The sequence below is a fragment of the Lissotriton helveticus genome, chromosome 5_1, assembly GCF_964261635.1.
Source record: "Lissotriton helveticus chromosome 5_1, aLisHel1.1, whole genome shotgun sequence".
NCBI classification, from domain to species: domain Eukaryota; kingdom Metazoa; phylum Chordata; class Amphibia; order Caudata; family Salamandridae; genus Lissotriton; species Lissotriton helveticus.
In genome coordinates, this window is record NC_136065.1 from 270,886,819 (window position 1) to 270,912,388 (window position 25,570).

At 47.2% G+C, this 25,570-nt stretch overlaps 1 protein-coding gene across 2 annotated transcripts in view; it reads left to right on the plus strand.

The window, feature by feature from the left end:
- CDK5RAP2 (CDK5 regulatory subunit associated protein 2) overlaps positions 1-25,570 on the plus strand; it is an 841,564-nt gene that overhangs the window by 468,882 nt on the left and 347,112 nt on the right. The gene's annotated exons all lie outside the window — the stretch shown is intronic.

The window sequence follows — 25,570 nt, forward strand, 5'->3', positions numbered from 1 at the left end:
TTGATAAATAAGGCAATTAGAAGACTTAACCACAGTCTTATCCATTTATATCATTAAAGACCCTGCTCCCAATTGAATTTGTTTTACCTCTTCGTGGACAAAATATTCAAGCCTGTAGCTCTTGTAACGGTGTCCTGTTAGCATGGAAATAACGTTGTTTGATGTTACCTTAAGAAGAAGGATTAGTGAGATATAAGTTCTCGGTCTTCAAAGACCCGTAAGTGTTTGCCATAGAGAGAAACTAATGCTGATACAAACTGAGGGGTTGACTTAATTGAGATAGGTATTTATGATGGCTACTTATGCTCCACCTTTTGAACATCCCAGATGTGTAGGAAGCTGGCTCTGTATACACTATACCAAATTAAGTTATAGTTCGCACAGAGTCCAGTGAAACCCCAAAGGAAGGCAGAGGTAAAAGTAGAAATTACCTTACTCTCTATTTGTGGTAATGTGGGCGAGCAGTAAGGCTTTATCAGAGGGTAGTGTTAAGCATTTGTTGTACACTCTCAGGCAGCAAATGATGTCACACACTCAAAGACTGAACTCAGACCAATTTGTTAGTATAAAAATATAATTTAGTTACATTTATTTTCTAAAACCAAGCGAACCTGGCACAGGTAAGTGTAAAGATACTTTTCAAGGCGGGATGGACAATACAAGCAAGCTGAATGAAAATGACTTTGTTACAGGTTTGCAAATACTTTAAATAGAGTGGAAATTACTGTTTGAAACCAGTCATTGCAGTACTTTTGATTACGTTTCAGATTACATTATGGATTACTTTTTGTACTCGCTGTGATATGCCTAGATATCACACTGGGACATTTCCTAGAGAAAAGATAAGTACAGCAGTTTTTAGATATTTGCAGTTTTTCAACTTTTCATACAAAACAAACTCCACCCTTAACCCCTTGGGCGCGGCCACTATTCTGCGCCTGTGCGGCACATTCCGATCGCGGGTGTGGTCATGGCGGCCGGGAGCCGTCAGCAGCACACGATCACTGTGTGCCATGACGGCTCCCGGCCGTCATCAGCATAGAAGGGGTTAAAACAAATTTTCACAAGAAACCAGTCATTGCAGTCCTAGGGGAGGAAATTCATGGTAAGTACTCGGGTTTGGTCTTGTGGGGTTAGAACCAGTGTTCCCCCACTGTCAAGGATGTACTCTCAAAACACCCTCAGCGGCACTAGGGCTGCTGGGTGCAGAGTGCTGAAGCTCAATGTTATCCATAAGGGATAGGGGGCCTCCAGTTGGTGCTTCTCACAGGCATGCCATAAGGTTGTGGGAGAAAAGCTCCTGGTGTTAAGCTCAGGTCAAAGGGAGATCTGAGGTAGCACCCAAAGTACACCCGCAGGGGCGGCTGGGTGCAGGGTGCTTTTGATTTCAATCTGGATTCTCCAGTTGCAACAAAGACTGCAGGCTCGGGAAAGTAGATCTTCTGGAGGTGACCAAAAGTTGGAAAGGTAAGTTGGGATGCCTGGGGTTGCTGTGACACCGTTGGTTGGGCCACCATAGGCCGTGGGACATCTGGCGCAGGTGTGTCTTTAGGCGTTGTTTTTTTTTTTACCAGCTCCGGTTGTTGTCGCAGGGGATCCTCCAGAAAGGGGCTGGAGATTCGAGGCACGTCCGAGATCACCAGATCTCAGGTCAGAATCGCCGGGGATACCTCGTTGTGGTGTTGGGCCACTCGAACTCAGGCTGTGGGCGTCGGGTGCAGACTTGCGGATTTGGCCATAGCCAGAGTCTGTTGGTGAGCAAATCTGGTGCTCACGGGAGACAACGTCTTGGGTTTGGAATGAAGGGCAGGTCCTTCAGGTTCTTGAAGGCTGCTGGCTGCAGGACACACTGGGATTACGCTGGAGCAAGTTCGAGGTGTGGACAGGCCGGTAGGGCTGGGGCCAAGTCAGAAGGCGTTCTCCTCTGCTTAGTTGAGCACAGCTTCTTCGGTTGGTTCTTGTCTAAGCAGGTATGGTACAGGGTTGCCCCTAAATACAAGATTTAGGGGCGCTACAGGTACGTAAAGGTCAGGACCAATGGGTCCCGCCTTGGGGTGGGTACACTCCCTATTATACCACCCTCCAGTGGGAGGGGGGCATATTTCTCTCTCTTGTTGGCTGTGTCCGCCCATCTGCAAAATGGCTGGGAGGGAGGGGTTGGCAAAGATGGGCACACCTCCCTTCCTCACTTGCTTTTCCTACCGATTCTCCCACTCAAAGTGGGGGTCAGAACCGGTGGGGGCCAGTTGCTGGAAGCAGCAAATGGCTGGGAGAGCTCACAAAGGCTTCAAATCTTTGAAGCGTCCCCTTTGTGAACCCTGTCCGTCCTGTAGGAGGAGTCTTGGCACCTTGTCCCAGGATGTGCATTGTTTCAGACCCCCGAGAGCAGCAAGCTCTCGACCCAGGAGTCCAGAAACATGTCTGTAGTGGCAGCTTGTGAGAAGTCACTTAGCCAGGACACTAGTGTTAGGTTGTTTTTCAGGGGACATCGCTAAGATGCCCTCTGAGTGCATTTTTCATTATATCCCACACTGGCATCAGTGTGAGTTTAATGTGCTGAGAAGTTTGATACCATACTTCCTGGTTCTCAGTAAAGCCATTATGGTGCTGTGGAGTTCGTAATGACAAACTCCCAGCACCATATACTCTTAATGGCAGTACTGCACTTACAATGTCTAAGAATTGGCTTAGACACTGTAGGGGTACATGTTTCATGCACCTGTACCCTTACCACTGGTATAGTGCACCCAGCTAGAGGGGTGGCTGACCTATGCCAGGGCAATGGGTTGTAGGCATGGCACACAGGGATGTGTGCCATGTTGACTCTTCACTTTGTTCTGCACCTAAACACGCAGCCTGCAATGTGCGTGTGTGTGTAAAGGTACAGTGCCTCTTACGGTGGCACAATATGTGCTACAGCCCTTGGAGGCCTTCCCTGGCCACAGTGCCCTTGGAACCTATGGTACAATTTACAAGGGACTGACCTGTGGCCAAAGAGTGGGTTTTGTTTTAATGCAGTTTTAGGGAAAGAACATAGGCCCTGGGTACCTGTTTGGCAGGAACCCAGGGCACACTCAGTCAAAGTACATCAGCAGTTTGACAAAAATTGGGGGCAACCATGCAAAAAGAGGGCACTTTCTTACAAGATGTTATACTGAATTAGGAAACTTTTCAATAGCTTTCGACCGCGATAGAGGGTGCTGGGTCCACCTCAGCACCCAAAGTGTAACCCAAAGATGTAACTGGAACCATACTAAGACCCCTGTCAATTCATTGATGTAATTTCCCTTATTTCCGCACCATCAACTCGTATTCGTAGCTCAACTCTCCTAAAAAGATAAATCGGCGTTGATCAAATTTTTTAAAATTATTTTTAGGTGCACTTACATGATTTCGTCACCAAAACGTTCAGGGTTTAAACCTTGCAGGGTCTGTAATGGCCGAATGTCCATCACAGACCTGCATCATATCTGCATGTGTTTCTTGGGGGCAGGACCACAGTATCAAGGACTGCTGTTCCTTTTGGAGTATGCACCCCAAAGCTACAACATCAACTCAAGATTAGGTTCAGATCCACATCAAGAACATCGGATTCGCCACCTTTGTTGAAGTTGTCAAAACTGCTAGCACAAGAACAGACGTCAAGATTTAGAGCGACTAAGTCCCCCACGCCCCCCCGCCCCCACTCCACAAGCATTTTGTCCAGGTGTATGTGTATTATCCCATCTGCCCAAGCTTTTCACACAGTATCATTTCCATTTATATTTTGGAATTTATAGTGTGCGTTATATCGAGGGGTGTCAAAGCGCTAGAAATAATGGAAGAATGAGTAACGTTAGAAGGACATCACACCAACCACCACAGAAGGGAAAAAAGTCTAGTTTTGTGTTTGTTATGGAAAACTGTATGAGAAGTGATGCTAGCAAAACCGGGAGGCTGCCCATTCCACAACTTAGCTGCAGCTACCAAAAAGGACCGTCCTCCCCATCTGACTTTTTGAAATCTTGAGGTATTCACCTTCCTAAGAGAGGACGATCCCAACAGTCTGTTAGGAGTAAACCATTGGAAAACCAATCTCAGGGCAATCTTAACCAAACACAGAGCTTTAAACGTCACACGCTTCCTGATCGTCAGCCAATGAAGAAACCGAATGCTATCCCTAACCGAAAGACGTTTAGGGACATCCAGAATCAAGTAAGCAGCCGCATTTTGGATGATCTGAAATCTATTGAGAGTAGAGTTATTTATATTTAAATACAGAGAATTGCAGTAGTCTAACCTAGAAGTAATCAGGACGATAACACTGCTACCCTTAGCTCGACAGGAATCAAAGGAAAGATTTTTTTTTTAAGATTCTAATGATAAGAAAGCAGGCGCTCACTGCCCTCTTGACCTTAGAGTCCAAAGAGAAGGTACTGTCAAAGATTACTCCTTTAAGTTTTTACTTCGGTGACTCGGCGTGGGAAAGGGCGACAGGTCTCAGCCACCAAAATTCAACCATACCGATCTTTGCTCACCAAAGATCAGTACCTCTGTCTTATTGGCATTCAGTTTTATCCAATTCTCATTCTGGTACTAATTTTTGTCATGCAGCATTTGAACCTATCTGCTACCTCACATATGTCATCTGTAATAGAGACAATAATTTGGGTGTTGTCCGCATATGACAATACTTGGAAGCCAAACAATTTGATCAGTTTCACCAAAGCGGTAGCATACAGATTAAACAAAGTTGGGCTGACGGAGAAGACCTGTGAAACCCCATAAGCCAGCTGGTAAGAGTGTGACCTGAAATGCCCACAACTCACTGTTTGAGTCATATTCGTGAGAAATGACTCCAGCAGGGCCAGAGCGGACTCCCTCATACCCAACAGGCGTAATCTGTGTACCAAGCGGCACGGGAAAGGGACACTATATCAAATGACGCTGAGAGATCCATTAGTACTAGTATAGCAGATCATCCCTTATCCACCTGGCAGCGTAATCAGCGTCTCCATCAGTACCTGGATAATATATTTTTCAAGGATCTTCACAGGCAGCAGAGAAATATGACTCAAGCTGCTAAGGTCCTCAGGGTTTCTATTGGGTTTCTTTTTAAGGGGGGTGACTACTGCCTCCTTCCAAGAAGGGGGAACGATCCCAGTAATGAGAATTTGGTTAAAACTGGACCTGTATTTTAAATGCAAGAGAAGCTCTTTAACTTTTAAAAAGGAGATGGGGAAAAGCAGTTAGGGTGGCAGCAATAATTGCCTCCTCACTACTATTTATGGGGGGGACCATCGTCCTTTGAAATTAAACCGCACACAATCTTCAAGATTTTGTCCCTAAAGTGAGCTGCCACGCTATTGTAGAAACCTTGTGAACTCTCTAAATTATGCTGGACTGGCATGGTGGAAAGACTGTTAATCACTCTGAAAAGTTGCTTAGCAGTGCTAAATACCAATCTGCTTTTTACTGAAAAAAAGCAGACTCTGCTGCTACAATGGTACGCTTATCCTTGTGCATCAGTGCTCATTTTTGTTTTGTTCATCATAGACAGTGTAAGCGTCAATTTCCGTGAAATCGGAGGGACTTTCCATTGTTCCTTGTAATTCTCCTTGACATGAACTGAAGTTTCTCGGCCATCACCAGGGTGCGTTGATTCCTTACACGGTCTAGGAGAAGATCCTGAAATAGGGGAATTTTCAGCAGGACACAGCAATCCACCTTCATCCTGGTCTTCCTAGAAGTTCCAGGCATCTTGGCTCTATGATGATATCTTGATCCAAACCGAAGATTGGTCGTCCGTTCCATGCACTCCATTTCCTCTTTTTCCTTACCCGTCAACTGACTGAGTATGTTAGTGTGAGGGAGGCCCCGGACGTAAGGACCAACCACGTGAGACAATTACGACCTGGGTTCCTTACCGTTGCGGGGATGAAGACCTCACGGGACTCGCACGGCTAACAGTAGACTCTTTCCTCCTCCCGCAGACTTCCGGACATGACCCGGATGTAGTCCGTCATTGCAAAAGCGGAACCAACACCATCAGCAGCCAATCGGGAGTCAGGACAGGAGGTCAGGGCGAGCAGAAAAGCGAAAGAGCCGGAACAGCAGGTGTGTCAGCGGAGCCGAATCACGAAGAGGATTGACAAAACCTCGAGGACGCCGAGGACACCTCAAGCAGCAACGCCGAAACGGCGGCAACCGAAGCTGAAGGCCCTCCAAGGACGAACGACGCCAAAGAAGCGGAAGAGCTTGAAGAAGACGAACCGGAGACGTGGACAGAGGACTGGTGGATCCCGGAGGACGCGCAAGCCGCCACAACTCAGGAGAGTTGTGGCCTCCAGTGGTACGTGTCGGGGAACGGGGCTTAGGGAGGGGGTTGGGAGTGTGTTGTGTTACGGGCGGTGGGCGGTAAGCGGTGAGTTGGGAGGTCGGAAACTGCTTATCTGCATGATTCCAGAACATCCTTGTCTTCCTCGTCGCCTGGGGATAGGAAAAGCGAGCATTCTTATCCCCGTACCTCTATTGAGCACCCTCCCGCTTTAAAGCCTCCCGAACACCCTCACACCACCCCTCTATTAGGCGAATCACAGTTTATTTTAATAAATCTCGTGGTTCTGGTGGCTGTAGCCCCTTATCACACAGAGTAAGTCCAAATGGCTGCTTTCTCTTTGTTTTGAGCCACTCCGGGACCCAAAACCAACAGACACGCGTAATAGGTTTCACAGGCTCGAAGTGGAAGAGTCAACCAAAGGTGCCACCCAGACCTAGGGGAACTCACTACATCTCTCCTGGAATCAACACTCTTGTTTTCTGTTCTGGACGGTATACACCCGTTACGACGCAACTTTTACTCCGCACTACCATTACAACGCGGGCATTACAACGCATGACATTACAACGCATTGCGCTGGGGGGCGCTCTAGGATAAGAGGTAAGTTTAATTTACTATCCAACACCTTCCCTAGGGTCCACGGGGACTGGAGTTAGAATAGTAAATTATACTTACCACTATCCAGCACCCCAAAGCGCTATGCGTTGTAACGGTATTCGTTGTAAATACCGCGTTGTAATGGTACGCGGAGTAAAAGTATGCGTTGTAACGTCATACATCCGTTCTGGACTTTTAGCACCAACCCCTTTTTCTTCTGTATTGGATAATCAAGACTATGATTTGACCTGCAATAAGTTGTCTTTAACCCAAATAAACCTCTCACTATTCAACCCATGCGGCCTCCGCGCTTCTGCTTCCGACCATCCCTCCGACATTTGTTGTCAGAAGTGGGTATTGGAGGAAATGGAGGCCTTAGTTAAGAAAATGTCGGCAGGGCAAGAGCCCCTAGAGAAAATTATGACTCGATTTTTGGAAACAGCAGAATCCGACAGGGAAGCCCTACATAAGACTATTACTGGTCAAGGACAAACTCAGGAAGCTGCCATAGGAAAATTAGCAGAGACTTTAGGACAGCCTCGGGGTTACACCACCCCCCTCAGTAATAGTCCAAAAATATGTACAAGGAGAGGATACAGATTTTTTCCCGGCTAATTTCGAAAGGATGGCCCGGGCTGCTCAATGGCCCGAGGATATGTGGGGTCAGTATCTGGGACCTCTTCTGTGTGGGGACTTACAAGCAGCCTATTGAACCGCGAATCCCCTCGGAACCACACCATACACTGATATCAAGCGGTGTGTTCTTGAAAGAATGGGAATAGACGAAGAGACTTACAGAATACGAATTAGGCAGATTAAAGAAGGCCCTCAAGAAAACCCCAGGGCCCTTTGCTACCGCATTCGAGATGCTGCAGATTGTTGGCTAAAACCCTTGACTACGTCCAAAGAGGCCATCCTTGAAAAAATATACCTAGAACAGTTTCTTACGTCATTACATCCACCCATCCAAAATTGGGTCAGACAACACACTGATCTAACCCTAGAGAAAGCACTAGAGGTAGCAGCGGCGTATTTTAGGGCCCAAGAATTGAAAAAAGGGAAAGATGAAGGTTCATGGAAACACCCGAGTCAAAACCCCTTCCGACCACCACGACCTTCCTTGTACCCAAAGAAACCAGAGACTGTAACCTTCATTCCTACTCCTCCCCCCATCACTACCATTCACGTAGGACCGCAGTGTTACCAACGTGGTGCCTTTGAACTCATAGCCAGGGTATGCCCACAGAGAGAAGAACCAATGGAGGTCGGCTATACACGGGTCCTATATGGTGGTCAGGATACCGAACCTAGATCTTTCCATAGACAAATAGCGATAAATGGAGAACCAAGAAAAGCCTTAATAGACACAGGAAGTGAACAAACCCTTGTGAGACCCCAAATTGTCCTTCCGACAGGGATGGTGAACATACAATGCATACATAGGGACAGTAAGACATATCCTATGACAGACGTCTCTATACAACATCAGCCAACCAAGAGCCCCATAAGAATGAGAGTCGGTCTCCTTCCACAACTGCCTGAACCCATGATACTCGGAACCGACTATCCCCACTTTGACAACTTGTTAGTAGAGCAAGAAGCCGAAGGAAAAGAGTGGAGAGAAGAAGCCCCTTTTTTTCAGAACCCCATCCTGGCTGGGAACCAGGAAAAGACAGAAAAAGTAAACAACAGAAAAGAAGAGAGAAAAAGAAAGGGAAACCTGTCCTACTTACAAGTCCAGAACCCTCTCTATGGGAACACGATAGAAATTTTCGCGCAGCTCAAAAGGAGGACAGTATCCTGCAAGAAGCATGAAAACAAGCCCAGGAACAGGAAGACCCCCTCCAAGTAGGTCACCAATTCTTCACAAACAAAGGGTTGTTATACCGCAAAGGGGGGAGGACACTTCCCTCTCAGCTTCTAGTCCCAGTACCCTTCCGAGAAAAAGTTCTCTACCTGGCCCATAGCCACTTGTTAGGGGGGCATTTTTTGTGGGGAGAAAACCGAGAAAGCTATACTAGAGAGGTTTTATTGGCCAGGGATTTACCACCAAGTTAGGAAGTATTGTAAAGAGTGTGCAGTGTGTCAAAAAACCAGTCACTCCCTTCCACCCCGTGTACCATTATGACCACTGCCCGTAATTGACGTCCCTTTCTAAAGGGTAGGAATGGACATCATAGGTCCCATAACACCCTCCCGTAGCGGGTGGCGGTACATACTCGTCCTGGTAGATTACGCCATGAGATTTCCTGAAGCAGTAGCTTTGCGACAGCCCAATACCACCCAGGTCGCTAAAGCCATGATCAGTATCTTTGCTCGGGTAGGGTTTCCGAAAGAAAAATTGACTGATTAAGACACTCCTTTCACGTCAAAACTCATGATAGGTATGTCAACAATTACATATCAAACAAATCCGCAGAGCAGCCTACCATTCCCAGACCGATCGGTTGGTAGAACGGTATAATTCCACCCTAAAAACTACACTAAGGCAACTCCTAAATCTTGAGTCACGCAAATGGAGGACATGATTCCTCTAGCCATTTTTGCCATTAGGTGTAGTCAACAAAAGAGTCTGGGTTATTCCCCTTTTGAATTACTATATGGTAGGCCTCCACGTACCCGCATGGATATGGCCAGAGAAGGGTGGGAAGAAGAAACTGATACTTCTAAACCCTTGTTAGATTATGTTACTAGTTTGAAGTCCCACTTGAATCAGGTAAGAGAGATTGTACGAGTGAACCTAGAACAATCTCAAATAACCCAGAAAAAACAGTATGACAAATCCGATAAAGAAAGAACTTTAGAGGTAGGGGATCAGGTCCTGTTGTTACGTCCTTCCTCCGAACAAATTACTCAGTCAATGGCAGGGACCCTTTAAGGTGGTGGAAAAGGTGACCCCAGTCACCTATAAGTTAGCAATGGATCCCCAGAACACTGTTACTCAGATTTTCCACATAAATCTGTTAAAAAATTGTTTACTCGCACAATCACCCAAGTCCCTGACAGACCAAAGTATAAACCCCGATCTGTCTGAGCCATTAAAAGAAGATTTAAGAGAAACCCTGATTCCCCTACAGGAAGTCTTTTCGCTGACACCGGGAAAAACCACCCTAGTAGAACATGAGATAAACACACCTCTTGGGAAAACAATACGATTGAAACCTTACCGTATTCTTGAAGCCCGGAGGGAAGCCATTGGCCACGAAATCCAACAAATGTTGCAAATGGGCATCATAGAACCCTCTAAAAGTGAGTGGTGTTCGCCTGTGGTATTGGTGCCAAAACCATATGGGTCCATACATTTCTGTATCGACTTTAGGGAGGTGAATAAGATATCACAGTTCAATGCTTATCCCCTCCCTAGAGTCGACGAAATGGTTGAGAAACTCAGAAGAGCCCAATATGTTAGTACCCTGGATCTATGTAAGGGATACTGGCAAGTCCCGTTACGACAACAAGACAGTACGCCAAGCGGTTTTTACCATTTTAAGGTTTTGCCTTTTGGCTTACATGGTGCCCCTGCAACGTTTCAGCGCCTAATGAATAAAGTCAGCAACGTTTCAGCGCCTAATGAATAAAGTCTTACAGCCTCATCAACAGTATGCGGCGGCTTACTTGGCTGATATCATCATATACAGTAATTCTTGGGAAGACCATCTTAGCCATCTAACCCAAGTTATTCTGTCAATTCGAGATGCAGGGTTGACCATCAATCCAGCTAAAAGTCATTTGGCCCCGAAATCAGTGAAGTACCTAGGGTTCCTTCTGGTGGGAGGAGGCTGTATGACACCACTGGAAGAAAAAGTTGCAACAATATCCCAATTTCCCTTCCCCAAAACCAAGAGAGATCTCAGGGCCTTTCTCGGCCTCCTTTGTTATTATAGACGGTTCATCCCTTGCTTTTCTGACATAGCTAGTCCATTAACCAACCTGTTAAGGAAAACCAGCCAGGCTGAAAGGTGTTTGAGAAACCCTTCCCCTGTAGAACTGGACGCATTTCGAAAATTAAAACACTGCATCACTTCTAGACTGGTTCTTGTCAATCCCAACTATAAAGAGCCATTTATACTCCAAACGGACGCCTCCGACCATGGCATTGGCGCTGTACTATCGCAGAAAGATGAAGCAGGTCAGGAACACCCCATTCTCTTTATTAGTCGGAAGCTCTTCCCAAGGGAAACCCAATATGCAGTCATTGAGAAGGACGCTCTAGCCATTAAATGGGCTGTAGAAGCCCTGTGTTATTATCTAGATGGGAGAGAGTTTCTGCTGTACACCGATAATGCTCCCCTGGAATGGCTTTCCTGGAATAAAGGGCAGAATCAAAGAATACTGAGATGGTTTCTTGCCCTTCAGCCTTTTCATTACACTGGGAACCACCGGAAAGGGAAAGACCATGCAAATGCGGATTTCATGTCCAGATATCCCTATGATCCTTTTCTTGTGAACAAGAAAGTTAGGGAAGGGGAATGTGAGGGAGGCCCCGGACGTAAGGACCAACCACGTGAGACAATTACGACCTGGGTTCCCTACTGTTGCGGGGATGAAGACCTCAAGGGACTCGCACGGCTAACAGTAGACTCTTCCCTCCTCCCACAGACTGCCGGAAAAAACCCGGTTGTAGTCCATCATTGCGAAGGCGGAACCAACACCATCAGCAGTCAATTGGGAGTCAGGACGGGAGGTCAGGACGAGCAGAAAAGCGAAAGAGCCGGACAGCAGGTGTGTCAGCGGAGCCGAATCATGGAGAGGATTGCCGAAACCTCGAGGACACCACAAGCAGCAACGCCGAACCGGCGGCAACCGAAGCGGAAGGCCCTTCAAGGACGAACGACGCCAAAGGAGCAGAAGAGCTCGAAGAAGACGAACCAGAGACATGGACAGAGGACTGGTGGATCCCGGAGGACGTGCGAGCCGCCACAACTCAGGAGAGTTGTGGCCTCCAGTGGTACGTGTCGGGGAACGGGGTTTAGGGAGGGGGTGGGAGTGTGTTGTGTTACAGGCGGTTGGCGGTAAGCGGCGAGTTGGGAGGTTGGAAACTGCTTATCTGCATGATTCCAGAACACCCTTGTCTTCCTCGTTGCCTGGGGATAGGAAAAGCGAGCATTCTTATCCCTGTACCTCTGTTAGGCACCCTCCCGCTTTAAAGCCTCCCGAACACCACCCCTCTTTTAGGCGAATCACAGTTTGTTTTAATAAAGCTCACGTGGTTTTGGTGACGGTAGCCGTTTTTCACACAGAATAAGTCCAAATGGCTGCTTTCTCTTTGTTTTGAGCCACTCCGGGACCCCGAACCAACCAAGACCTGTAATAGGTTTCACAAGCTCGAAGTGGAAGAGTCAACCAAAGGTGCCATCCAGACCTAGAGGAACTCACTACATCTCTCCTGAAATCAACACTCTTGTTTTCTGTTCTGGACTTTTAGCACCAACCCCCTTTTCTTCTGTTTTGGACATTCAAGACTATGATGTGACCCGCAATAAGTTGTCTTTAACCCAAATAAACCTCTCACTATTCAACCCATACGGCTTCCTCGCTTCTGCTTCCGACCATCCCTCTGACAGACACTTTCGCAGATGATACGCTATTAAACTTTGAAGGCCCCTGTAATGAAGCGGACTAGGAAATATTGCCTAGATCGATGATGACAACAGACCCACTATATTGGCGATCTGGTGCAAGGAGGTCTTTTGTTGCCAAAGCTTCTTCCGAAGATCCAGCCTTATATTTGCCACCTTTCTCAAAAGAAGGTTCATTGTGGCCCCATTGGGATCTATTACAAATCCCAGGAATGTTGTCCTCTGGGCTGGAGTAAAATTTCTTCTCGTCGATGATGAACCCTAAGCACTGAAAGAGGTTCACCAACAGTTCAAGATAACCTGATAAATTCCTCTGGTAATGGTATGTATTCCCAGGGCCTGTAAGCTCTCAATGACCAACCTTAGCACCTTGGGGAACCATCAGTGAACCAAAGAGTCCAAAAGGAAGAGTCTTGAATTTGTAAGCCTGGCCTTGCCACAGAAACTAACTGCAGAAACTGTTGGTGTGGAGGAAAAATAGGGGCCTTCAAGTCCAGGGGTACCATCCAGTGGTGATGCCCTAGAAGATCTCTTAATATATGGATACTCTCTATCTTGAAATGACAATAAACCTGCCAATGTTGAACTCCTTCAGGTTTATGATGGGGCAGTGGCACCATCTTTTTTATACACCAGAAAAAGACTGCTGACTAATCTATTCGGCTGGAGAGCCATTGGTGAATTGGCGTCTTTCTCAAGAAGATGCTCTCAGGAGAGAAGAGCGGATCCTTGGTCAGAAAAGGTTGAGGCCTGCTAGTCTGGTTGCCCGTTGGGGAGTGCCGTAGCATTCTATCTCTAATCCTTTGACCATCTGAAGGACCCATGCATTGAAAGTGAGATGTCTCCAGTTGTGGAAAAAACCTGCCAGCTGCCCTCCTAGTAGTAGTTGGGAAGAAAGGAGAACAATTAAACCAGCAGTGATTCTTCGTGAATATCCTCGGAATCCGCCCCGGAATCACCAGTGATATTGGGAACCTCTACAGGAAAGAAAACCCAAAGCGATGCTGTTCTTGCCATTGACCACTTTTGGAGCCTTGCCCTCTGCTTGGGTCTTGAGAATGGAATCCACTGGTTGAGCGCCCTCTACCATGACCTGCCTCTGGGAAAACCTTATGCATCCACTGCCTCACAGAACTCATTGTCAAAGGGCATTACTGAGAGCGATTCTTCCTCTCAATATGTCTCAGATCCCTGCATATTGCCTCTAAGAAGTGATTAGCACTCTTAGTGTAGCCTTGAAGCTAGTTGCAGTACTGGAGCAAGCTCAGTGAATTTGGTAGCCCAGGGGGCTCACATGTGGTTTCAAGGGTGTACACTGTACACCCTTTGTTATCTATGGGGTAGGCAACCTCGGCTGCATTCTCTCAGTTAGAAATATAGCAGTCCAACCTGCTCTTCAGAGTACTGACACAGAGGGGTGTCAACACTTGGTTGGTAAGGGAGGGCGTTGGATACAGACCCCCTGGGGGGGGGGGGGGTAATCCTCCAGGTGCAATGCAGGGGGGCAGGTCATGCTGTTCTCCACTGTCTATTTCAAAGCTGAGCCCACACGCATCAGTCAAGGGTCCAAACCTTAGTCTCTATGGGCCATAAATCAGCCTCTGCAAGTACACTCTAGTGATTTGAGAACTGATCCACAGCAACGCAGTCCTGCTGAATAAAGAAGTCGGAAGACTTTGACGCTGCATGAGAGCTTTGAATGTGTTCCTGCAGCACCCTTGAAAGGCAAATAATTAATCACCCAGTTACACAGCAAAACACCAATCAACTGGAGAGATACTCAACTCACAGCTGCTGGAGCAGTGGAGAAGGAAGGGGCATAAAGGTCGAAGAGGGACTCAGGAGCAAGATGATTGGATGATGTTTTGAACTTTTCATTCAATATGGACATCTCGGAAAGTTAGTTCTTTATGATTTTATGTTGGCTGCTGTTTAATAAAGTGAAGAAAGATGGCCATAATCCTCGCCTTCAGTCCTAATGTAGAATCTGCAGCTGACGTCAGCGCTGGTAGTTGCACCTCTATGGGCCATGCACATCCTATCCAGAGCAGAACATTGTCTTTGCGGAGCCGTAATGCGCCATCTTCTGGCACACATAGCTATTGCTGAAAAGTTTCCGGATCCGGCCTAATGCTTGGGGAATGTTCAGAAGGTGAGAAATCTGCAGCTAGATGGTCTCTACCAGAAAAAGCGTTACTGAAGGTAAGCAACTTGGTCAACACTGCAGTTGCGCGTAGGATTGCCACTTATAACTTGAAATGTCACATTTGTGCGCACCGACTAGATGTGACAATGTCCTATATACTGCTGTGTCCCTTTGTTCCCTAACAGATGGCCATACTCTGGAGTCTGTTTCCGTGGTACCCGATAGTCATGCAAGTGTTTTAAATTTAGGGGGCCCTTTAGAGTTTGGCAGATGGAGTGCAGTCCATCAGGGCGGCAGAGAATATTACCACTTTTACCGTGATGGATTACCATTCATTGAATTTAGAGATGACTACCAGCCCAGTGATTATTTCTGTACACTGTTCTCTTCAATGTTGGCAAGGTTTGGCGACTGGACAGCCCAGTGATTATTTCTGTACACTGTTCTCTTCAATGTTGGCAAGGTTTGGTGACTGGACACTGTTTGTTTTGAGGCAGTCCACCAAATTGTTCAGAGCACCCCTAGAGGAAGCTTTCTATTGATGAGCCAACAGTAGCTCTGTCGACAGAAAGCTTATATTCTGTCTGTCTCGGAATGAGGTGGGCGGATAATTTGACACACAGAGAACTCTTTTGCATTTGTGAGGCTGCACCGTGTTAGACCTGGCAGCTTGGCGTGAGTCTCCCTTCCACTCTTTGCTGATGTGCCTCATGTGTTTTGCTGGTGTTAGCTGCTCAGAGCACTGTGCCACTGCTAATCAGTGCCACAGTGCAAGTGCTCCCAATGAAAAGTGTATACATTGATTGGTTTCCATGATTGGCTTATTTGGTTTACTGTCAGTCCCCAGTAAAATGCACCAGGAGTGCCAGGGCTTGTAAATACAAATGTTGCTGGTGGGCCTGAAGCACTGGTTGTGCCACCCACAGAAGCGGCCTAGTAAAATGTGTCTAGGTCTGCCATTGCAGAACCTGCATGCAGTCTGGTACTGTCATGCTGACTGTGCAAGTACACCTATTTGCCAGTCCCTAAACCTTCCCTTAACTTCATATTAGTCAACTCTATAGTAGGCCTAAGGGAAGGGTGCATTGTAAGCATAAGGTAGTACAAGCCCTGATGTGTGTGGCATGTCCTAATAGTGAATTACAGCCATTTTCGTTTTTCACTATTGTAAGGCTACCTGTTCTCATAGGCCAGAATGGGCTGCTGGAATTATTACACTCTATAATCCCAGCAGGCTCAGGGAACATGGTAGAAAGTCAAGTTTAGTATGCCTGAACTCTGAATAATAAAATACTTCTTTTAGTAAAGTTTATTTTAATATCCTGTGTTTGCAAATGCTACTTTTAGAAAGTTAGCATTTGCTTGCCTGACCATTTCAGCCCGCCTCTGCTAGATGTGTATCTGCTGTCTAGTTTCTGTGAGTGACAGGGCTGGGGGATTCCAGGGGACAGTCTGGGCTGCCAGGTGGTGAATAGAGGGATTACCCCCAGGATAGGTGGGAGGAGTGCCCCTTGACTCTGAATAGGGCTGTGCTCTGCCACCACCTGCGGAGCATCTGATGCCCCTGCCCTGCACCCTGAAAGAAACAGCAAGAGTCTCAACAACAAAGTGCTCCAAAACTGGGTTGAACCAGGCTCAGGCCCCCTGGCCTGCAAAGACAAAAGAAACTGTGTATAAAAGTAGGAGCCCTGCTCCTAAACATCAGATCCTGTTTGTGCCAAGAAGAAACTCTGCCCGAAGAGAAGGACCTGGGAAAGCTGCATGGAAGACTACTGTCTCTAGCCTGAGAGACTGGCCTGTGGTGGGTGCCTTGCTGCAAGAAGGAGAGGAGTAAAGACTGAGAAAGACTTTATTTATTTCAACTTGTGCAATCTCTGAAGCAGATCTCCAAGGGCTTGCATGTGATCCTGCCCCCTGAACGGAGCCCCAGGAACAGTGGGCTCTACCCCCCTGCAGAAGAAAGCTGCTGAAGGTGCTGTCTTCCCCTGCAGCGCTAACCACAGAGAACTGAGTGCGCTTTGAAGCTTGCCACGCACTCTGAGAGCCTGTGCACCCCTGTCCCGCCGAGCAACGCGACTCCTGGGCGGACGTGCCGCAACTCGCACAGTAAAGGCCAGCCCCGCCTGGCCCGAGCACCGTGACTGCTGCAAAATCGAGCTGGAGCTCGCAACGCAAGAACGGACCCGTACGGTCCGAGCATCGTGATCCTGTGGCCCCCAAGCCGTAGCTCACAAAGTAAAGACGGTCTCCGCCTGGGCTCACCCCTCCGTGTGACGCCCTGCTGAAGCGCCTCGCCGCTTGCATTGCCTCAAGCCGCTTCCCCCCTCTTCAGGATCGGAGCGTACGCCGAGGTCAAGAGCCTGCCCCACAACGCATCACTGCCCTCAAGGTGAAGAGACTGCTGAGCCATCGAGCCGTAGCTCGCATCGAAGGAGGAAGGCACCGCTTTGTGGGACGTTGGATCTTCCCTCTGCCCGCACAGAACTACAAACAAAGGTACTGTGTCTTCAAAGCCGTGAACTGTACGCTGTGTGGGTCTCGCTACAGCCTACGACCCGCACCGCCTCTTTCCAAAAGAAGCCCCTGGTACGTCTGTAACGTACACCGCGCTCCGGACTGCAGTGTCCACGGGGCGCGTGTCACTTTGAAAGCCGCTTTTCATCATCGAGGTACGGGTCGCACAGGAGTGCTACTACTCGTACCCCTTGTGTGCGCCAGCCGCGCCGTACGTGTCGTAACGCAAGGCGCGTGAGACTTAGCGAGGCATTGTTTCTTGAAGCCGTACAAGCGTACAGGAGCGCTACGAAGCGCACAGTCTAGATAAACAGTGCAACCAAGCCCTGCATTTTGATTTGAGTATTGTGGAACTGCTTTTAAAGTTACTGGAACCGTTTGAAAGTTACTAAACCTGTAAACTAAGCTTGCTTGAAAGTCTAAATATAAAGAACAGCCTTATGTCTCTCTGTGGTGTGTTAATTAGTTACTGTGTGTATTATTGCAAATGCTTAACCATATGTGCTCTGGGGATTAGCTTGTCTGCTCGCGCCACGCCACCTAGAGGGTGAGCAGGGGTTATTTCTAGGAGTAGTCCCTTGCCCTGACTAGAGGAGAGGGTCCCTGCTTGTCACAAGTGCATACCTGTGCCAACCAGAGACCCCCGATTCGAACACACCCTTTCTAACAAACTCTAAATCACCCCCATAGTTTTGTTTTTCCCTATAAAAATCAATAAAATAAACAAATACAATGTCTTTGACTGGCATGACCTCCAAAGGCTAGGTGCTCTAAAGAAAGGAAAATCATGATTGCTCAGCCAAGGAAGTGAAGTTGGAAGAGTAATTGTACCTAGTGCTTATTGGAGTACAACATCCTTTACAGGTACACCATTACGACTAATGCCAAAACCAAAGGGACAGATAAACTAGATTGAGCGGAGAGCTCAGATTTTCTGAACATAAAAATGTGAGTTACACAAGGAAATGGGTACCTTTTATCAATAGGAAACCTTGAGGCTTGGGTGGGGTGGAAATCCGCCTCTAAGGAAGTCTTTAAGGAAGACATGTTTGCCATAATGATGCAATGAAGTACCACTTGGCTTCTGATGAATACTTCTTCCTACAGACCTTAACAATATCCTCTAGGTACCAAACTGGATTCAGATTCTATTACCCCTGTGATTGCTGTTCAGAGCCACTAGAAGGTGCCATGCATCCTGGAGCTGTGACTCTACCCACCCAGGATGCAGCATCATCAAATGATATAATGTGGCAGTGGGCACACTGCTGTCAGTTCCTAATTTTCTGTGCCCCTTTGATGCCGGTCCAAAAGTCTTAGTGCTTCAACGATAAAACTTTCTTAGCATTTGACAGAGACTGATCATATTTCTCCTCCAAAGAAGACATAACATAAGAAGTTGTCCTTGTCAGATCCTCACAACATCTGCATGCAGTGTCTAGGATCACAACATGAGCCCTCGAGCTACGACTCCTGTTCATTGATGTATTCAAAGGATATCAGTTAGCAAGAGGCCAATTTATTTTTGGCCAATGCCTGCAGGGATAGGGCAAGTGATCTGCTTCCCCCTTAGGGTAAGTCTTCCAACCGGTCTTCCAAGATCTCTTGTCACAAAATACAGAAAAACACTATAGGAATTAGAAACCCTACTCTTCCTTGTGGAAACTGGTCAGCTGCCAGAACTGTTCGGGTTTGAGAATTCCTGACTGTTGGCAGACTGTGCTGGAGGAAGACTTCTAGCAGGGCCATGTTTGATATGTTCAGGTCTGCCCTATTACTCTCTGTCATTCCTCAAGTTTCGGTTCTCTGTTGCAGGTATAGTGATTTTTGCAGCTTGGACCTCAAACATCAAGAGTCTCAGGCTTTTGTGCATGTTCCACTGAAGCCAGTGCCCTCAAATTTGATGACCCCCAGGCACCTGGTGTCACGTGCAACACCAGCGCTGCCCCTTGTATTAAATTTTAGAGCTGCCTCAAAAACTCTTGAAGTCAACAACCATTATCTGAGTGGAAAATGAAAATGTTCCGGCCTCTATTGATTATAAACCTTTGGCACAACCCTTCTTTAGGGCCCAAAGATTTGCTCTGATTGTAGAACTGTTTGGATCTGACTGACACACTCATAAGTGATAATGGTCACAAAAAATATGGTTACTTGCAGGCAGGCAACATTCTTTTCTCTTACAACAGAGATGCAAGCCTTTTCTTTGTTTTAAAAATCTCAAGTGACATGGATGCATCCCAAGAAGCTTATAAAATACCTTAGTGTCTTAGTTTTCGTCAGTGGTATGAAATGCTTTTGAATTGTTAGGATTAAGCTTGCCCACCACTGACGTCGAATTTACCAATATAACCCATCTTTGGCTCTGCTGTCCACAATTGAGCACAAATGGCTTAACCTATGGTCCTCTCTGTAACGCATGATCTAAGACACTGGAATCTACCAGCCAAAAGGCCTTCTGGTAGTCTTGCTGTCTACACAGTGAATACCAGGTGGCATGTGGGTCACTATTTCCATTCAATGTGAGAGTTGGCAAGATTGATTTTTGTGAGGGTGCCTCACCACTAGAAATGGTTTTCTCTGGTCAAGAATGGTTGGGACGCTTCTTTGGACATTGGGTTGACCTGTTGGCATGGTTGCCAACCTAGAACACTAATTTGGATGCATTCAACTGTATTCTTGGGAGGTGTCCAGGCAACCGTCATGGACATGCCTTTCATAGGAGCACTTCAAAAACCTCAGAGTCAAGACATGCTGCAAGCATGTGCCTGTCTACCCCTGTAAAACGATTCCACCAGCAGTAAAATAAGTTTTTGAGGCTTATCCAGGGCATTATAATCTCAGCATTCTAGATAGGGAAATCTAGATAGCACAGAAGTGTGCTGCTGCTTTTGTGGAGGTGTGGATCACAAGGACGCAATTATCGTCAGTCAACTTCAACAAAGTAAAATATGAGATGCCATGTAATTTCCTGGACATTGTCTGGTCTATACACTTTTGCTGCTTCTGATAATGCAATTTGTTCTCAATTGGTCCTCAACATTTTCAGGATGTTTTAAAAAGCCCTCACTCTGAAGGCCATGCATTGGATAAGGGAGGGTCTGGCACACAACTCTTCTGTACAACCAGAACAGGTACTGCTGATTACTAGTTTTCTAGTCTTCCTCTCCCTCTTTTTACAGAAGGGTACAGACCACTTCACTCATGGTCAGCAGCTTATAAATACATTGCATAATTTAGTCACTGTGTAGACGTCGGTATCCTTCAGATCAAGTTATACATACGTTGAACCTTCTAGTTAGAGCCCTACATAACTATTAATCTGATAGAGACTTCTGGTCACAGATTCCTTACCTAGAACTATCCCCAGGCATTACACTGGATCCAAATTTATTTATGAGCAGTACCCCTGTGTGCCAGTGGAGTTCACTATGGATATATAGGTGCCACCCATATGCGTTTTTTTCTTTCCATGACAGTCAGCACAGATTCAGGGAGAGCTACTCCTTAGTTGTTTTTTGACTATGCTTTTTCTACATTTTGTTGAACTCTTTTGAGATCTTACCTCCTGGTGTGGCAGGGATGTCCTCCAAGAAGGCCAGCTTCAAGTCCTGCAGTGCCTTTCACCGACAGATGTCGGTGATGGACCTGCACCTTGTTTGCCTTTGTTGCCTCGACTGGGACGAACAAGAAGGTCTGTTCCAACTGCCGCGCCTTGCACCCACAAGCTGTGAGGGAGCCATTACTCAAGCTCCTGGTGGCTTGATATGCAGTGTTTCCACAATCGAAGTTCCTGGTCGAGAGAAAGGTCCCGGAAACTGTTGCACAGCCTGAGGTCATCGGTTCATTTGAAGTCATTGAGCCATTCGGGTAACTCACGCAAAAAGAAGAAAAGTAAGAAGTCAAAGCGCTCCTTACCTCGTCCGTCGGCCGGTGCACCGAGTAAGTGTTTGCCACTCCAGACCTGGCTCTGCGATTGAGCCAGGGCCTGCTCCTACTTCGCACCTCCATGAGTTTCCGCAACTCGAAGTGACTCTTGCCCAACTCCAAGAGCTCTATGAGGGCATGCACCTCTGATTTTCGTGGCCCGTTCCCACAGATGCGCCCTAGTGCCCTGCTGTTTAGAAGGGCCCCCTGCTAGATTCACCCCAGGGCCAGCTGGGCCCCAAGCAATCCATAGATTGATCCGGACCTGTTCCAGTCGTATATCCCTGGCGTGTTCGCCAAGGTGATGGTGGTGGTTGCAACTCATCTGTGGAGATCAAGGGTGATAGTCTTTCCCTATCTCGACTACTGGCTCACCCCAGGCTGTCGTTTCCCACCCACTCAGGGATATCAAAAAAGGGAGTGAAGAGGTGGTGCAACTCGGCACCGCGGTGGGCTAATCCTCCTCTTATGAAAGTATGAGTAATCAACAGAGACCACCTGAAAATAAATCAGTAGATATTCCGATGTTGTTGGAATATATTCAGTGTGTTAAAATACCCCTCACACACCAAAAGGGCCCTTGGTGTCATGCTTCATCATCGGGGTCTTCCCGTCCCCGCTGCGGGACGGGGCAGTGCTGCGACAAGCGACTACGCCGGAGCACCTTTTTATTGTGAGTGCTATGTGAGTGAAATTGAGGTGAGTGTCAGTGGGGTCAGGAGTGATACGAGTGAGATTAAAAAATACCTGGCCTAGTGTTAGAAAAAACTATTTAATAGGCACTGGCTGGTATCGTTAAAAAGGGTGAGGCGGAGGGCAAGAGCGGGTTACTAGTCTTGCTCTCCTGTGTGGGTCAACATGTTTCGGGGCGACATGCCCCTTCGTCAGGACCGGGTATATAGATCCCCCTGTCACTCACTAATGTGCTCCCACAGGTGGAGAGTGTAATGTATTATCAATGTGTATAGATAAACTTTATAGATACACGTGAAAAAGCTAGATCAGAAATACTGATGATATAAGCTTTTGAAATGAGGAGGCAATGTTGTGCTTCCTCCTTCGTCACGTACCACGGAAGCCACTGACGAAGGAGGAAGCACTGAGGTGTGGGGGTTGATTGGACCCTCTGTACCCTTCGCCCAGCTTGGCTCATGGGGCATTGCCTCCTCATTTCAAAAGCTTATATCATCAGTATTTCTGATCTAGCTTTTTCACGTGTATCTATAAAGTTTATCTATACACATTGATAATACATTACACTCTCCACCTGTGGGAGCACATTAGTGAGTGACAGGGGGATCTATATACCCGGTCCTGACGAAGGGGCATGTCGCCCCGAAACATGTTGACCCACACAGGAGAGCAAGACTAGTAACCCGCTCTTGCCCTCCGCCTCACCCTTTTTAACGATACCAGCCAGTGCCTATTAAATAGTTTTTTCTAACACTAGGCCAGGTATTTTTTAATCTCACTCGTATCACTCCTGACCCCACTGACACTCACCTCAATTTCACTCACATAGCACTCACAATAAAAAGGTGCTCCGGCGTAGTCGCTTGTCGCAGCACTGCCCCGTCCCGCAGCGGGGACGGGAAGACCCCGATGATGAAGCATGACACCAAGGGCCCTTTTGGTGTGTGAGGGGTATTTTAACACACTGAATATATTCCAACAACATCGGAATATCTACTGATTTATTTTCAGGCTGTCGTTTCCCACCTCCACCTCCGGACCTCCTGCACTCGCTTGTGTTCACTATCAAAGTGCCAAAGTCACATTGGACTCCCTCTTCGACAATCCCTTTCATCAGAGCTGTTCTGGACACAATTCAGGTTCGGGCCTACCATTCCAAACAGCGAATCCAGGATTCTCAGGCTATAATATTGATGTTTCGGCCTCTATCCTGGATTTCGGTGTGACTGACTCTGAGGCTGCTGGGCCTCCGGCCTCCTGCAGCCTGCTGGTGACATGTGCAGACTCTGCAGTAGGATCTGAAGTTCCAGTGGGTGCACCTTAAGGGGAATCTCTCTGACATAGACCAGATCTCGGATGGAACTGCGAAAGATCTGCATCATTAGTTAGAGAACTGTGATTGGGTCAGCGGGAGGCCCTATCCCTTCCCTAACCAGATCTCATAGTAGTGACAGATGAGTCACTCCTGGGATAGATCGGCTATCTGGGAGAGGTGGAGATTAGAGGACTCTGGTCTCCAGTGGAATCCGGACTCCACATCAACTTTTTGGAGCTTCGAGCGGTCCGTTTGGCGTTCAAAGCCTTTCTACCTCCATCCAGGAAAGGCTAGTGCAGGTGTTCACAGACAACACCACCTCCATGTGGTCCTGCAACAAGCAGGGCAGGGTGAGATCGTGGATCCTTCATCAAGAGGTCCTGCGTCCCTGCACATTCCTGCAACAGTAGGGCATTTCTCTGGTGATTTAACATCTGGCGGGTTGTCTGAATGCCAAAGCGGACAAACTAAGCCAAGATGCCTCACGGATCACTAATGTCTTCTCTATCCAAAGGTAGTGCAAGGTCTCTTTCAGAAGTGAGAAGAGCCTTGGTTAGATCTATTTGCCACAGATTAGACCAAGCGATGTCAACAGTTCTGCGAGTTGGAGGTTTCTGAGACCGTTCTTGCTCGGAGACACTTTTCATCTTGGGTGGAGCACAGGCCTCCTGTATGCCTTTATGCTCAAACCACTCCTGCACAGAGTTGTTAATAAGTTTAGAAGCGGCTGGGCCAAAGTCTTTCTTGTGGTTCCCGATTGGGCACGGGTATTCTTGTATCTTGAGCTTATGAGCATGGCCTCAGTCCTTTGATCCTATGTCACAGCAGGGATTCTCCACCCAAACCTCTCAACGCTCAGTCTTCTTGCGTGGAGATTGAGCGGCAACAGTTTGAGCTTTCAAACTTCAACCCGAAGTCTGCAATTTTATTTTGGCAGCCAAGAGTCCCTCCACGAAGACAGTGTACCCCTGCCGTTTGCACAAATTCGTGACACGGTGTGCCGAGAAACATGTTGACCTTCTTTCTGCTCCCCTATCAAAGGTTCTTCTGTTTGTTCTTTTCCTTGCCCAGGCTCTGCTCTGGGCACTGTTAAGGGATCTTTCTGCAATATCTGCTTTTCCAATCCTCTATTGTAAATAGGTGTTTAAAAGGTTTGCAGCATATATTTCCTCCTCCTTCTTTCATTATGCCTCAGTTGGACCTTGATCTGGTCCTGACGTTCCTGATGTGCGCTCCGTTTGAGCCCTTACACAATTGTCCTTTCATGCTCCTTACTATTAAGATGACTTTCCTGGTGGCCACAACATCTTCCTGGAGAATCAGTGAGTTTCAGGCCTAATCATCCAAGCCTCCCTACCTGAACATCTACCCAGACAAGCTAGTGCTTCGTATGAGGGCATCCTTTCTTCCAAATGTGGTCTCACCAGTTCATGTAGGCCAAACCATAACTCTGCCTACTTTTTATGCTCTGGCTCAACCCTCCAGGGAAGAACATCGACTTCACAGTCTTGACCCAAAAAGAGCAATGTTGTTCTACCTTGACGGCACACACGAGTTCCAGGTGAACGACTAGCTCTTTGTGGGGTATGTTGGAGCGAAGAGAGGACAGTCCATGCAAAAGTGAACCATCTCCCAACGTATAGTGCTCTGTAATAAGATCAAGAAGCAACCCTAGGATTTATGTGCTCATTCTACCTGAGCTAAAGCTGCAACCACTGCATTAGTAAGCTGAGTTCTGGTCCTGGACATCAACCAGGTGGCAACGTGGGCTTCCTTGCACACGTTTACCAAACACTACCGCCTGGACAGTCAGGTCTGTAGGGATGGCCATTTTGCCTTTTCGGTCCTCCAGGACTTCATCATGTGAAACTGGTACACAGAACCACCTCTGGGAGGAATTGCTTGGGTATCTATTCTAAGGTGAGGAATCTGCGTCTAGAATTCTATCAGATGAACAAGTTATTTACCTTTGGTAACACCTTACTGGTAGATACTGTATCCAGCCGCAGATTCCCTACCGACCCACCCGTCCTCCCTGCTCTGCAATCGTATTTCTAGGGACAAGACTGCCCAACTGACCTTTACCTCTAACCCCCCCCCCAGGTCTCTTACACTCCTCTCACCTACTACTGTCTCTAATTCCTATTATTGTTGCTGAAATTTCCCGTCCCAACACCGGTTTGTTTATCTCTCACTTTCCTGATCTGCTTTCCTTTCCCCTTACCTTTTTTGCCCCTTAGGATGTGTTGTCTCTGTTCGCCATGCGCTAATAATGTCATACTACTGTGTAACGTTTTCATTATGTGTCTTTATTTTGCCATTCTCTAGTAACTCGTGTTTTTACTTTGTAAGACTGTGTAAGTTATATTCAATTTTTTTTTTGTAACCTTTTACTCCCGTTGATCCTCTTGTAAAGCGCTCTGATACCTCCGGGCCTAGACAGCGCTATATAAAACTCTTCAAAGTAATAACAAATAAAT